This window comes from Camelina sativa, chromosome 12 (assembly GCF_030686135.1).
Source record: "Camelina sativa cultivar CO46 ecotype springtype chromosome 12, ASM3068613v1".
NCBI lineage: Eukaryota > Viridiplantae > Streptophyta > Magnoliopsida > Brassicales > Brassicaceae > Camelina > Camelina sativa.
Window position 1 is genome coordinate 18,275,316 of NC_141891.1, and position 14,357 is coordinate 18,289,672.

Here is a 14,357-nt window from a genome sequence, read left to right on the forward strand (position 1 = left end):
GGACTTTAGCGAGTGTCGAACGATGCCATGTGGAGGTGTCGGTCGACGCAAACTAGGGTTTTCGGGAGTGTTGGGCAGGGTGTCGGTCGACACCAGTTTGGTGTCGGTCGACACCAGATAGTCAGTGTCGATCGACACCATCTGGTGTCGGTCGACACCCCTTGTTCAGTTACGATGGACGTTGCATGCTATGTATATTGCCTGGTTTGTTTTATTGATTGTTGTTTGTGGCATGTAGAGATCTTATTGTTTGTGTGTATAGCCCAGTAGATGGGAGGATTGCCTCACTGAGTGTTTATCAAATACTCATGCATCTCAATTTGTGTTTGTGGTGCAGGTAAAGGCAAAGTGTGATCGTGGAATCAAAGGCAATGAAGAGGAGGACGTTCTAGGGACTTGATTGTATGGTTATCTGGCATTGTTAGGTTGCTAGAATTGAGTCTTAGAGCATTGTTAGGATTGCGGGTTGTTTGATTTTTGCTGTTTGGGATTAATGCTGGATATTACTTATTTGGTTATTGGTTATTGTTTTATTGGATATTTATTGGTATGTGGTTCCGCTGTTGGATTGTGAATGTGGTTAGGTGGCTAGTGGGTATGGGACCACTAGTTGTAGTTATTTAATTTTATTATTATTTATTATTTATTTATTAAAAAAAAAAAAGGGTCGGTCATTTCATTTTGGTATCAGAGCCCTTACGGTTCTAGGTTTGGGTTCATTAGGTTTCTGTTGTAGATGTTTGGGAATGCATGTCTTGATTGATTATGTGAGTTAGTCAATTGTGTGTGGCATGAAGTCCTAGAACATCCTCTTCGAGCCGAGTGTGTGATTCCACGGTGAGTTTATGTTTCTGTGTTATAATAGAAATTGTTTGCTTAGCCTTCTGTTCATGGTAGTGCAGATGGTTAGAGAGGATGCTGTGACTGGTCGAGGTCGTGGACGCGGACGTGGTCGCGGACGCGGTCGTGGTAGGGGTAGAGTCCCAGTGGTTAGTGAGACCGAGGACCAGAGTGTGACAGCTGAGGGTGTTGGCGAGTCGCAGGATGTTCCGGGGGATTCCGTGAGTGTGGCAGGAGGGGGCGGTATTGATGCTCCAGTGGCCGGTGATGCTAGGGTCCCGGGTGTGGGGGTCCCAGTGGGTGGAGTCCCTGGTGTTGACATTGCGGCTTTGCTAGCACATGTGTTAGAGCGGTTACCACCAGTGGTACCGGCTCGGGCTCAGGTAGTGCCACCAGTGGTGGCGGAGGAGCGGCAGCAAGTGGTTGCGGATGTGGGAGAGCATGGACGTTATTTGGCTATGCTCAAGGAGATGAAGGGTCTGTTCACTGAGAGGTTTTTGGGTGGTACAGATCCTACAGCTGCGGATGCTTGGAGGATGAGTGTGGAACGTAACTTCCATACTCTGAGATGTCCTGTGGAGTTTTGGGTGGACATAGGGGTCTACTTTTTGGGTGGTGATGCTGAGTTGTGGTGGAGATCCGTGGTTGCTAGGAGGGTGCAGAGGGAGATGACTTGGGCTGACTTCGTCTTGGAGTTCAACCGCAAGTATTTTCCTAGGGAGGCATTGGACCGGTTGGAGGTGCAGTTCCTTCAGATATCTCAGGGGACGCGGTCAGTGCGGGAGCTGGACTTGGAGTTCAGTCGACTTCTATGTTATGGGGGTCGGGCCATGGAGTCTGAGGAGGCTCAGGTCAGGAGGTTCATGAGAGCTCTACGGGATGATTTGAGAGTTCATTGTAGAGGGAGGTACTATGCTACGCGTGCAGAGCTGGTTGAGACTGCAGCAGAGATTGAGGAGGATATCCGGGCACAGTCAGTGTCGGTTACTCCAGCAGTTCAGCCTAGTAAGGCTCAGCAGCAGGGTGGTTCTAGCAGGGGCGGTAGGCATGCTCAGGGAACCAAGAGGAAGTGGGAGGCTACGCAGAAGCCGAGTGGTGCAGGTTGCTTCAGTTGTGGGAGCAGAGATCACAGGGTTGCTAGTTGTCCCAAGAGGAGTGTTCCGTCGACAGGACCTCGGGTATGTTATCACTGTAGGGAGACAGGGCACAGCAGGCCTTTTTGTCCCAAGTTGCAGCCGGCAGCCGTGGCAGCGTTGCAGCAGGTGCAGCCTGGTGGTCAGCAGGTACAGCCTGGTGGTCAGCAGGTGGCACGGATTGAGCAGGGGCCTCGGGTTTACACGACAGCTGAGACTGGTGGAACCAGTGCCGGGGCAATCACAGGTATATTCTCTGGTACTTAAACTTTGTGAATTTTTGTAGGTTCAGATTGTATATATTTCCTGTGATAAAGTGTTAGGTTCTCAACACATGAGGTTTGTGTAGGGACCTTGTTGGTGGGCGGGTTTAAGTCCCATGTTATGTTTGATTCTGGAGCTTCGCATAGCTTCATTACTCCAGAGTGTGCAGAGTGTGCGGGGATCAGCGGGGATCCTGGAGAGCGTGCAGGAGTTGTCAGAGTTGCGGGAGGCGAGTTCCTGAGAGTGATTGGACGAGCTAGAGAAATTGATATTCAGATCGCAGGAGAGTCGTGGCCAGCAGATTTGCTTATCAGTCCAGTGGAGCTGTATGATGTTATTCTCGGGATGGATTGGTTGCATCGGCATAGGGTGCATTTGGATTGCCATCAGGGTAGAGTGGAGTTTGAGCGTTCAGGAGGGAAGTTGGTTTTTCAGGGTATTAGACCGACTTCGGGGAGTCTCGTGATCTCAGCCATTCAGGCTGGGAAGATGATCGAGAAGGGCCGTGAGGCTTATCTGGTTACTATATCTATGCCAGAGTCAGTGGGGAAGTCTACGGTTAGCGGTATTCCAGTAGTGGAAGAGTTTGAGGATGTGTTTCAGTCTTTGCAGGGATTACCACCATCTCGGTCGGATCCCTTTACCATTGAACTGGAACCGGGGACGACACCGTTATCCAAGGCTCCTTACAGAATGGCTCCAGCAGAGATGGCAGAGCTGAAGAAGCAGCTAGAAGATTTGTTGAGTAAGGGATTCATCCGTCCTAGTGTATCACCGTGGGGAGCGCCGGTGTTGTTTGTGAAGAAGAAGGATGGGAGTTTCAGGTTGTGTATTGATTATCGGGGTTTGAACCGGGTCACTGTGAAGAACAAGTATCCTCTTCCTAGGATCGATGAGTTGTTGGATCAGTTGAGGGGTGCTACTTGGTTCTCCAAGGTAGATCTGGCGTCGGGTTATCATCAGATACCGATAGATGAGGCAGATGTGAGGAAGACTGCTTTCAGGACGAGATATGGGCACTATGAGTTTGTGGTGATGCCCTTCGGATTGACTAACGCGCCAGCAGCGTTTATGAGATTGATTAACAGTGTGTTTCAGGAGTTTCTAGATGTATCTGTCATCATTTTCATCGACGATATCCTGGTCTATTCTAAGAGTCCTGAGGAGCATGCAGTGCATTTGAGGGCAGTTATGGAGAAGCTGCGGGAGCAGAAGTTGTTTGCCAAGTTGAGCAAGTGTAGTTTTTGGCAGCGTGAGATGGGCTTTCTGGGTCACATTGTTTCTGCAGAGGGGGTTTCTGTAGATCCAGAGAAGATTCAGGCTATCAGAGATTGGCCTAGACCGCAGAATGCCACAGAGATCAGGAGTTTCCTTGGATTGGCAGGGTACTACAGGAGATTTGTGCAGGGGTTTGCAAGCAGAGCACGTCCTATGACTAAGTTGACAGGGAAGGATGTTCCTTTTGTCTGGTCAGAAGAGTGTGAGGAAGGCTTTGCAAGCCTGAAGGAGATGTTGACTACTGCGCTAGTGTTGGCTTTGCCTGAGCAGGGAGAACCCTATGTGGTTTATACAGATGCATCTAGAGTTGGGTTGGGTTGTGTTCTGATGCAGCATGGGAAGGTGATTGCTTATGCTTCGCGGCAGTTGCGGGTGCATGAAGGCAACTATCCTACTCATGATTTGGAGATGAGTGCGGTAGTTTTTGCCCTAAAGATTTGGAGGTCTTATCTTTATGGTGCAAAGGTACAGGTGTTTACAGATCATAAGAGCCTGAAGTATATATTCACTCAGCCTGAGCTGAATTTGAGACAGAGGCGGTGGATGGAGCTTGTGGCAGATTATGATTTGGAGATAGCCTATCATCCTGGAAAGGCTAACACTGTTGCAGATGCTCTGAGTCGGAAGAGGGTAGCTTCGGCTCAGGAGCAGGAGATGGAGTCTCTGGTAGGGGAGATCAGTGCGTTGAGCTTATGTGCTGTTTCACAGGAACCGTTGGGTTTGGAAGCAGTAGATAGAGTAGATCTTCTGAGTAGAGTGCGGTTGGCTCAGGAGAAGGATTTGGGGCTGGTGAATGCCTCTAAGGATGTGGATTCAGAGTATCAGGTCTCAGATAATGGTACTATCTTGGTGCACGGTCGGGTTTGTGTGCCCAAGGATGAGGAGTTGAGACAGGAGATTCTGAGAGAGGCTCATGCGAGCAAGTTGTCCATTCATCCAGGAGCGACTAAGATGTACCGTGATCTCAAGAGGTACTATCATTGGGTCGGGATGAAGAAGGATGTAGCTAGTTGGGTTTCGAGGTGTGATGTGTGTCAGCTAGTGAAGGCTGAGCATCAGGTTCCTGGCGGGTTACTGAAGAGTTTACCCATTCCTGAGTGGAAGTGGGATATGATCACTATGGATTTTGTGGTGGGATTGCCAGTGCCACGGACCTTTGATGCTATTTGGGTCATTGTGGACCGGTTGACCAAGTCAGCACATTTTCTGGCCATTAAGAAGACTGATGGAGCAGCGGTCTTGGCTAAGAAGTATGTGAGGGAGATAGTCAGGTTGCATGGGGTGCCAGCGAGCATTGTGTCTGATAGGGATTCCAAGTTCACTTCGGTGTTCTGGAAGGCGTTTCAGGCAGAGATGGGCACTAAGGTGCATATGAGTACAGCTTATCATCCCCAGACTGATGGACAGTCAGAGAGGACAATCCAGACGCTGGAGGATTTGCTGAGGATGTGTGTGTTGGATTGGGGTGGCCATTGGGCAGATCACCTGAACCTGGTAGAGTTTGCTTACAACAACAGCTATCAGGCGAGTATTAAGATGGCTCCTTATGAGGCTTTGTATGGGAGGCCATGTCGTACACCATTATGCTGGACTCAGGTGGGGGAGAGGAACATGTTTGGTGCTAGTTTTGTTCAGGAGACCTCGGAGAAGATTCGGGTTCTCAAGCTGAACATGAAGGAGGCTCAGGATAGGCAGAGGAGTTATGCAGATAGGAGGAGGAGAGATCTTGAGTTTCAGGTGGGAGACAGAGTATACCTCAAGATGGCCATGTTGCGGGGTCCGAACAGGTCATTGTCAGAGACTAAGTTGAGTCCGAGGTATATGGGTCCATTCAGGGTGATTGAGCGGGTTGGACCAGTGGCATATAGATTGGAGTTACCTGAGGTGATGCGTGCTTTCCATAAGGTTTTCCATGTGTCTATGTTGCGGAAGTGTCTCCGTGAGGGAGAGGAGGTGTTGGCTAAGATTCCTGAGGATCTTCAGCCTAACATGACTTTGGAGGCGAGACCAGTGAGGGTTCTCGAGAGGAGGATCAAGGAACTTCGGAAGAAGAAGATTCCTTTGATGAGAGTCCTGTGGGACTGTGATGGGGTTGAGGAACAGACTTGGGAGCCTGAGGCAAAGATGAAGGCAAGGTTCAAGAAGTGGTATGAGAAGCAAGCCGCGACTTGAGCTTGTTTAGTCTGGTCCCATCTGTAATCCGTGGCTGGAGCGGGAATGGAGTATTCCAGGCCATCTCTCTTGTTACTCGGTCGCTTGGGGTGGTTGGTTGTGCGACTCAGTAACAAGATGAGGTGGTGTTTGGGGTACAAAGTTTCCGTGAGGCAGGGTTGTGAAGAGGAGTTTCCAAAAATGGAAAGTGTTAAATATTGAAAGTTTTGCGGGAGTCAGAATTTTGTCCATATTAGCGGTGGGAAGCCTTGGGAGGGGCTTTTGTGCCTTTGTGGCGGACTTTTGAGTCAGAGTGCCTGTGTGTGGCGGTATTGTTAGACATTGTATGACCTTTGTGGCGGGCTTTTAGCCAATTGTGTGGCCTTTGTGGCGGGCTTTTAGCCATTTGTTGGCCTTTTTGGCGGGCTGTTTAGCCAGAGTGTCTTTGTGACGGTCCTTCGGGACATATGATCTTTGTGACGGTCCTTCGGGACAGATGGTCTTTGTGACGGTCCTTCGGGACAGATGGTCTTTGTGACGGTCCTTCGGGACAGATGGTCTTTGTGACGGTTCTTTGGGACAGACGGTCTTTGTGACGGTACTTTGGAGACGAGTGGCCTTGGTGGCGGTCCTTTTTAGGACATTTTGTTTGGCCTTGGTGGCGGTCTTCGTGAGGACAATTTTGTTGGCCTTTGTGGCGGCCCTTGTGGCGTATATATGATCCTTGTGCGGTCATGGGGTATCCCGGTGTGGGAATATGTGGTTGGTAAGACATTGAGATGTTTTACGCGAGCCACGGGAAGGGAACCTGGATAGGGATAGGACTCAGACGTGCTCAGAATTGTTTGCTCGCGACTCTTGGGGGACTTAGGATCTCCTAGTACTGCCATTTTCAGAGACTTTGTGGCTCGGGAGTATGGTTGGTATATCGACTCCGGATGACGATCCGAGGGCGCGCTGTAGGGTGGCAACCCGAGAGACGAGTTTGGATTTTTCCTTATATCGTTTGGCATGCAGACTTAGGTCTGATGAGGAGCCAATAAAAACTCAAGGTTTAGGCCTATGAGTAAAGGGAAGTCCAAAAAGTCAAGAGCAAATGACGCCTGGAGCGTGAGTCTATCGCCTAGAGGTGACCTTATGTAGATCGGTCGGAGGAGTGCGGGCCGTGGAGACGGTTGCACGGGAGTCCTTGGCTGATGGTTGTTCGAGATTTGAGAACGAATCTAGATTCGTGGGGGAGAATTGTAACACCCGCAAACCAATTTTTGGTATTTTGGTAAGGGTGTCGATCGACACCACAGGGGGAGTGTCGATCGACACCAGTTGTGGCCGGTTTGGTCGGTTCAATTTTAATTGTCCGGTTTGCGTGGTTGGTTTAGGGAATCCCTAAATCGAGTTTTTAGAGGTAGAAAACGACCTAGGGTCGTGTTATTTGGAGTTAGTCGCCGTTTTTGAGAGAAAAACAAAGAGAGAGTGTTCTTGAGCTTTTGGGAAGAGATTGAGAGATTCCTTGCTGTTCTTGGGAGATCTAAGGCTGGGGAGGTGTTAGAAGCTTGCTAGGAGTGAGGGAATTCGTTCTTGTTGGTCAGAATCTTCTTGGAAGAGGTGAGTGCATGACCATGGCTTATCTAAGCTAAGATCTCTAGATTCTATGTGATTTGGTGCTTATGTGGTTGTTTCTTTGAGTTCTCTATGTTATTTCGTTGCTGTCTGGGCTGGGTTTGGCTTCTGGGAGTGCAAGGAGCGGATTGGAGAAGCTTGGAGGCGAGATTCGGAGTTTCTGATCGAGGGAAATCGCTGCTCGGCATCGGTGTCGGTCGACACCAGTTGGGGTGTCGGTCGACACCAACGCGAGGACGGCTCGGGACTTTAGTGAGTGTCGAACGATGCCATGTGGAGGTGTCGGTCGACGCAAACTAGGGTTTTCGGGAGTGTCGGGTAGGGTCGGTCGACACCAGTTTGGTGTCGGTCGACACCAGATAGTCAGTGTCGATCGACACCATCTGGTGTCGGTCGACACCCCTTGTTCAGTTACGATGGACGTTGCATGCTATGTATATTGCCTGGTTTGTTTTATTGATTGTTGTTTGTGGCATGTAGAGATCTTATTGCTTGTGTGTATAGCCCAGTAGATGGGAGGATTGCCTCACTGAGTGTTTATCAAATACTCATGCATCTCAATTTGTGTTTGTGGTGCAGGTAAATACAGCCTCCAAAATTATTCCACTAACCGCACTAAACAATTGAAAATTAGAATTAACCCAAACCTTAATCGGACTGATGGTGTCGACCGACATCCTTAGTGGTGTCGATCGACAGCCAACCCATCCACAATGTTCACGGGCGTTATAATAATAATAATAATAATAATAATAATAATAATAATAATAATAATAATAATAATAATAATAATAATAATAATAATAATAATAATAATAATAATAATAATAATAATAATAATAATAATAATAATAATAATAATAATAATAATAATAATAATAATAATAATAATAATAATAATAATAATAATAATAATAATAATAATAATAATCTATATATAATAGCAGTCCGAATAAATGCCACCAAAAGTTGTGTTTTTTGAATCGTACTTTTTAGATAAGTTTTCAAAAAAATCTGTAAAAAAATTTCATTGTGTGTTTACGAAAAGTTGCGATTGATCATTGTAACAGTTTTTTTTTGTAAAATTGCAACTATTCATTGTAGAGTTGTATTTATTCGAATATTCATATCTTTTCATTGCGACTTTTCATTAAAAAAATAACAATTCAAATAAATGCCACCAAAAGTTGTGTTTTTTCAATCGTACTTTTTAGATAATTTTTCAAAAAAATCTCTAAAAAAAATTAATTGTGTGTTTACGAAAAGTTGCGATTGTTCATGGTAACAGTTTATATTGTAAAGTTGCAACTATTTATTGTAGAGTTGTATTTATTTGAATATTCGTATATTTTCATCGCAACTTTTCATTAAAAAATATTATTTTTATTATTTTTATCAAAATTTTTATACGGTTGCGTCTTTTTAGAAAGTTGCATCTATTAAACGTAGAGTTGTGACTTTACGAACAATTGTATCTATTCAAATGTTCACATTTTTAGAAATTTTATCTATTCAAATGTTCACATCTTTAGAAACCTATATATTTTGTTCTTCTTTTATAATAATTTCAAACTTTTGTTTTAGTTTAAAATATACATGTCTTTAATATAAATTTGTTTTTTTATTGGGAAAATTTTAAACTTTCTTTTTAACATATAATAACAAAAATATGAATAAATGTGAACAACAATTGCGACTTTTCATGATATACATTTTCGTAAAATAATTGTTTTTATATATTTTTAAAAAGCTTTATACGGTTACATCTATTCACTGAGGAGTTGTGTCTTTTCACCATATTTTATTCATATTTTTCATCACAACTTTTCGTTATACTAGGTGTGTCTATTTATATAATCATGTCTTCTGAACTCTCTATATATTGGTCTCTTCATCAATAACTAGGAAATCATTGTTCGTTGAAACAAATTTTATGTTTTATGTTAAATCTAAGTAATTTGAATATTTATATCCAATATTTAACATTATTCTATAATATAACAAAACAATAGAAATGAATATAGCAATATAGAAATTTAATACAACTTAATATATAATTTACAGTTACGTCTATTTATCGTAACTTTTTTAAAAAAACTATTTTAATATTAATATTTTTTTATTTAAAAGTTGTCTATTTTTATTTTTATTTTTCATTGATATATTTTCACTCATTTTAAGTATATTTTATAATTTTTTATTGATACATTATCATTCATTATTAAATATATTTTATAATTATAATTATTTACTAGAAAATTGCATTTACTCATTACAACCATTAGTTCAATATTCTCAGTTAGAATCACTTAATTATAATACTCCCTCCGTTTCATAATATAGGATGTTGTAGAGAATTTTTTTGTTTCATAATATAAGATGTTTTCAAGTTTCTATCTTACTTTGACATTAGTTTAATATTTTTATTATGCAGTCTTGTTTATAATTGATTGAACTTTTTTAAAGTGGTTATTTTTTAATCTGCGTGCTTTCACTTAAAACATTTTATATTTTGAAACGGAAGGAGTATCTTTTTTACTGGTAATATAAATATTAATAATTGTTATGATGATTGTAGCTCTTTATAATAATTCTTCATAAATTATCTTATATTTCTAATAATTTAAACAATTTATATATAGTATTTATATATTTAAACCTACCTAATATTTTTTCCTTTTTTAATAACTTTAGCTTTATTTGTAACACATACTTTAAAACTATTCGTTTACTTTCAACTGATTTCATAATACATAATTTAAATTTATTTTTTTTCTGAAATATTTCCCCTGCGACATCGCGGAGGTCTGAGTCCTAGTAATGATAATAATAATAATAATAATAATAATAATAATAATAATAATAATAATAATAATAATAATAATAATAATAACAATAATAATAATAATAATAATAATAATAAACTTGGTTGGCTCATGAGACAATCATCTTTTAAACAGCTTAATAAAATATAGAGGTTTTTGATGTAAAAATAAAATAAAATGAAAAGATAAACTTGGAGGTATCCAATCATCTGAACACCAGTAATTGTAGACATTTGACCTAACAAGCAATGATCAATAATTTTATATTTGACCTCTTTAGATTCCCAAAGGCAATCGTACCAAATTTTCTTTTAAAAGTCTTATATATGGTTGAATAGATTATTATCCACGCTTTTCATGTTAAAATAAAATAACCACTAATTGTTGGGACAGTCCTTATACAAACCAATAAACTAAATTTTAAAAATATTCTTATTAATTTTATATTTTAAAACACTAATAAATATATTCTTTTTGAAAATATAAAAAAAAAACTAAAACTAAATTTTAAAATTTTATAGCTAAGCTCAAACACTAAAATCTAAATTTTAAACCCTAAAAACTAAAGCATAACCCAAAAATTGTAGACTCAAATTTAAACATTTAAAGTTATAAACTCTTAAAATTCATTTTCAGTATTTTTCTTTTAGTCTTTTTTTTTATGGTACTTTTGAAACAATTATTTAGTTTAGTGGTATTTCTCTTGACTTTTGTGAAATTTCTAACATGCATACCATACTTCCATGTTATACAATTGATTTAGTATAGTTTTACAATTGCTGAAACTATCTATATTTTTTTTTGACAAACGCTGAAACTATCTATATATGTTAGAATTTAAATGAACAAAAGCTTCTGATCAGTTTTTTTTTGATATTTTATTTTATTTCAAAATTTTCAATCTAATTCAGGACTACAATATAATTTTTTAATATGTATACTAAGAATATGAGTTGGATTGTTACCTATCGTATTTGTCAATTAATTTATTACTATTATCTGAAATTTGATTTACGCAGATTTTGATAAGTTGAATGTGTACATTTGATTTATAATATATCACTTTATATTTTACATAAAGGCTAAAGCGTTATGTTATTCTATAATCTATAGAAACTAAAAAAAAAAAGATTTTATAATTATGCATGATACTATGCATTATTTTGCCAGTGAAATGGTAAGTTGTATTTTTTACAGAAGATAATATTTCCTAACTTAGTAAGGAAAATTGCAACATAATTTTTTTTTCAAAATTAAATTTGTGAGTAAATCAACTTCAAGTTTTGTTAATATTAATGTTTGTATCAATTTAGAATATTTATAAGGTTTATTGTAATTTGATCTACTTATACTGTTCAACTTCAAAATTCGATTAAACCGAATATAAACTTCCTCATTAGTTTCTCCAGGGAGCTTCTGATACAAGTCGGTATATTCAAATTTGGACTTTATTTATGGGAGCGGGAGTTCCTGATTGGTTGTAGGAGAAACTCATCATTCAATTCCCTGGATTGTCTAGTTCATATGGTAGGATAGGAATAACAAAGTGTTTCAAGGGATCCAGCACTACAAGAAAAATCAATATTCATAGCACATGATAAATGCTATCGTATGTGTTTAATAGCGTTTTCATAAATGCTATGTTATCGGCAGCTATCTTAGGTATCACCTCTATTATAGCGTTTTTGACATGTGCTATTATATGTCATTCTTTTATAGCACTAATCAAATGATATAATATAGTTTTCCGTAACACATATTTTGTGCCATTTTATATTATGTCATAGCATTTTTATTTTGTTATATGGAGAAATTTAAATTTTAATTTGATTTTTATAATTTATATTTTAACCCCAGTTTTGCAGACTTATTTAAATGGATTGATATAAAAAAAAAATTATTTCATAAATATCATCAACATACATAACATTAATTTAAACAAATCTTACATATCATACAAGTCTTGTACTATGCTGCCAAGTTTTATCCAAAAAAGCTAACATTATAACTTATAAGGATTGAGACAAACTTGCGATATCTTCCGTCTCTTCTCCTCTATCTATTTCGCCTTCCCATCAAAAGCAGTACACATGTCTGAAGAACTGTTCCGGTTAGCATTCCCATCCATATTCCTTGTAATCATGTGTATCCACAAAACTAAGGTGCTTTTGTGGTAAAGTAAAGAAAGATATTCACGAATCCAAAACATTGACAGATAGAATAAAGACATTTTAGCTCAAACTCAAATATGAGAGACTTATGGATGAGTAGAATCAACATTAAGGTTTTCTATCAGACAAGTAGAGAATCAGATAAACAAAGCATTCACCATTCTGATAATCAAAACAAAGCATTCACCCTTCTTAAACAGCTATCACAGCTTATCCATACAATGGTGCAAATAAGAATGATAATAGATGGGGTAATATCCAACTAAACATGCAACATCCACTAATGGAAAGGTAATAAGATATATACAATTACCTCTGTATGGGCTTGTCACCAGATTCAGGCCATTCCACAATCTCTGCAGGAGGGTTTTACTGAAAATAATTTCTTATGTTACCTCTGCTCAGGCGCCAGACTCTTTATTCATGTTGGAAACTCCAAACAGTCACACACTGCATAAACAAGAAAGATTATAAGTGTTTATAAGCAAGCTCCACATAAGTTGAAGTCTAAAAGTAAGGATATAACTTTATCATCTGTTTTTTCAGCCTATAACCAAAACACAAATGAATAAGAGAATGAGACACTATAACAGATTTCAAGAGACAAGAATCACACGAAGTGAAAAAAAAAACATATAGTTTAAGAACTAGATCATAGAGGCAAAGAGAGAAAGACTCACAGAGAAAACTAGTAATGGACAGAAAAAAAGACAAGACACTAGATGAATTTCTAGTCATGAAAGTATTTTAGAAACTTGCACATTCAAGTAAATGTCAGACCAAATGCAGCAATACAAATTGGTAGGAAGTGGACTCTGTAACCAAAAGTGTCAAGGTCTTGTTTAGTAACAGTAACACAATATAACAGCGAAAAATCTAACCTTGTGGCCTAGAATTTCTGGCTGACTGGCTCTCTTATCTCCTTTCTACACAAAAAAATGAGAATAAAAACAACAGCTCAACGAAAACAAAGTTTGAGCAAGGGAGATCGAAAGAAGGGACAACAAAACTTGTCATCGGTTGTAATGGTCTTGTGAACAGCCTTCTTCTTTCTTATATGAGACTCAAAATGTTTAGAGAACATCCAAACATGAAAATGATAAACAAAAAATTCACAAAAAGACTTAGTTCTCAAACCTTCTTATTATCTCCTTACGCTTCATGACTGCAAGAACATCTCCCTCTTTTGTCTTTACTTCAATCGTAGTAGAACCAATCTGCAACCAACTCATCAAAAATACCTCAGGGTTTTATGGATACACAATCTAATAGTTACCCCCAACATAGCACAGTAACAGGAGAACGGATTAGGAAAACCAAATAACAAAGTTTCAAAGTCCTCTTCAAAAGAACTAAATAGAAAAGAAGAATTGAAGAACAGAACAACCTTCATTTCAAACTAGCATCCAACCTTCAATTTAGACTAACATCCAAGCTCGATTAATAACCAAAAGAACAGAACAATCTTAAATTCAGACAAACATCCAAAGCTAAGAAATTTTTAAGCTCGATTAATTAAAATTTTAAATTGTGAGTAAGGAATAAAAGCAAACACCTGGTGGGTGCACTTGGACGAATAAGAAGAACATAAAACTCTTGATTGTTTCACAAAATCTGAACCTATGCATTCACGCTCACGGTCTCTCTCTCTCTCTCTCTCTGTCTCTATTCCTATCGCAATCTCGATCTCACCCCTATCATTCTCCCAGTCGCGGTCACGTACTCGGTCCCCATCTCAATCTCAGTCTCGATCTTTGTCCTGATTGGTGTTGTCTCCATTGGCGTCTTCAGTCTTAGGCTCGGAGTTGACATAATGGATGCGAAATGAGGCCGGCGACGAGCTTCGCGGTGGAGTCTGTGGTGGAGTTGAGAAGACTGAAGACCTAGATTTCAGTTTGGGGATTTTTTTTTCTTGTTCATTGTATAGAGAAGGGAAAAGAATATAGGGGTAATTAAAACTTTTAGATACGAACGAGGCTCAAGTGAAGTTTTTCTTTTTAGTATAGACAAAATAAATGATTTTAGGTTTACATTTTAATGAATTTTTATCATAGCTTTTTCCTACTGCTATTAAT

General features: G+C 39.4%; 1 long non-coding RNA gene across 3 annotated transcripts; it reads right to left on the minus strand.

Annotated features, from left to right (window-relative positions):
• Positions 1-11,999: 11,999 nt before the first annotated feature.
• On the minus strand, positions 12,000-14,357 carry LOC104732118 (uncharacterized). Of its 3 annotated transcripts, none has more exons than XR_015573818.1 (5): positions 13,838-14,357; positions 13,420-13,499; positions 13,164-13,208; positions 12,596-12,732; positions 12,000-12,205 (listed from the first exon to the last, which is right to left on the minus strand). It is a non-coding gene; the product is annotated as an uncharacterized LOC104732118 (long non-coding RNA). The 3 variants fall into 3 exon arrangements; XR_015573816.1 differs by having other exon boundaries at positions 12,000-12,243; positions 13,838-14,326; XR_015573817.1 differs by having other exon boundaries at positions 12,000-12,276; positions 13,838-14,249.